Here is a 1,675-nt window from a genome sequence, read left to right as displayed (position 1 = left end):
CCAGCATGGCTCCAAATGATTCAACAAACCCAGTTTGCAGGTTCACCCACAGAAGACCCACACTATCACCTCTAGTGCTTTCTTGCCCTATAAGATACATTCAAGATGAATGGAGTGTCTGATCAAGCAATAAAACTCAGAGCATTCCCATTCTCCCTTCAGGACAGAGCAAGGAAGTGGTTACTTTCTCAACCAGCTAGAACGTTCACTAATTGGGAGAATCTCTCGCAAGCTTTTCTAGTAAGGTATTTTCCACCTACAAAGACTGTAAAACTAAGGCTTGAGCTCAACACCTTCAGACAAAAGGAGGGAGAATCACTCTATGATGCATGAGAAAGATATAAAGACCTGCAAAGAGAATGTCCACATCATGGTATAGAAGATTGGCTATTAGTGCAAAACTTCTATAATGGATTAATACCCTCTACAAGGAGTACAGTTGATTCAGCTGCAGAAGGTGATCTAATGGAAAAAACAGTGCCACAAGCACTTGAACTTCTAGAAAGGGTGGCATACCATAATTATGAGTGGTCAAATGAAAGACGAAATGCAAGGAAAACTGTAGGGGTACTAGAAGTAGATGCCCTAAACATGATAAATGCTCAATTTAATCAGCTCACAAGGAAACTAAATGCCCAATTTGATCAGCTCATAAGGAAACTCAAAAAGATGCAAGCCAACGCAGTTGGTATAAACAGTTAACCTGAAGACATGTGACACCCCTTACCCGACTACAGTGTAGCCGAGCAAGTTATGCCACTCAGTGTGCCGGAGCACTCTATTTTATCTGATTTCATTACAGTTCTTGATTTATTTATTCAAAAACTTTATTGAAGATTTAGGCTATTTTTACTATTATCAAAATCTAACTAAATTGGAAATTTCAAAAATTTTAACGATAATCCGACAAAGTGTCGGCTGTAATTTGGACTAACAGTTCTTCTGAACCTGCCAAAGACAATTTCAATATATACTCAATTTCTCAAACTTAATAGTCTCAAAAATTTTCAAACATAAAGTATCTCAATACAGTATCCAGATTTCTCAGAAATCTCATTAGATTTTCAATATCTCAATATTCACAAGTATAATCTCATTATAACTCAAATTCAATTCACATACTAAAATACTTACTTTGAATAGCTTCCATAATTCATAGGTTAATTACATGAGTTTATTTTGTACAAGATATACAAATAATTTACAATGTGCTAGGAATGAACAATATACATAACATGTATAAAATGAGCCCTATCTACATGCATTGCTGAGGAGGTGACAATCTTGAACTCTTCTGACACTTCGCACTCTGGACTCCAAAAATCTCGATCGACGATCTGGTTTTACCTTGATACTGCGCGCGAGGAAGCAATTCCATCGCGCTAAGCATTTCTGCTTAGTGGTGCAATAATATAACCAGAAATAATATATACAAGTAAAGAAAGAAATAAATGATAATTCAGATACTCAAGAATCAATTTAATTTAGTATGGTATTTCTAGTATCAACGATCTTATATACTAGTTTGTTCCTCTTTGGAAGTGCTTAGTTTATAACTTTTGATAATACTAGCGGTATATAATTTATTATATCTGTATTGTATATCAAGTGCATGCAGTCCTGCAATTTATATTTTTGTTATGTTTCTTTTGCTAATCTCTTTTGCTTATTCATT

General features: G+C 35.0%; 1 non-coding gene across 1 annotated transcript; it reads right to left on the bottom strand.

Moving 5' to 3' along the window:
• Positions 1-270: 270 nt before the first annotated feature.
• Positions 271-377, bottom strand: LOC131182644 (small nucleolar RNA R71). The gene has a single exon (XR_009150906.1). It is a non-coding gene; the product is annotated as a small nucleolar RNA R71 (small nucleolar RNA).
• Positions 378-1,675: the final 1,298 nt, after the last annotated feature.

Source organism: Hevea brasiliensis, chromosome 8 (genome assembly GCF_030052815.1).
Source record: "Hevea brasiliensis isolate MT/VB/25A 57/8 chromosome 8, ASM3005281v1, whole genome shotgun sequence".
In the NCBI taxonomy this organism is placed as follows: domain Eukaryota; kingdom Viridiplantae; phylum Streptophyta; class Magnoliopsida; order Malpighiales; family Euphorbiaceae; genus Hevea; species Hevea brasiliensis.
This window is presented reverse-complemented; position numbering and strand designations above follow the sequence as displayed.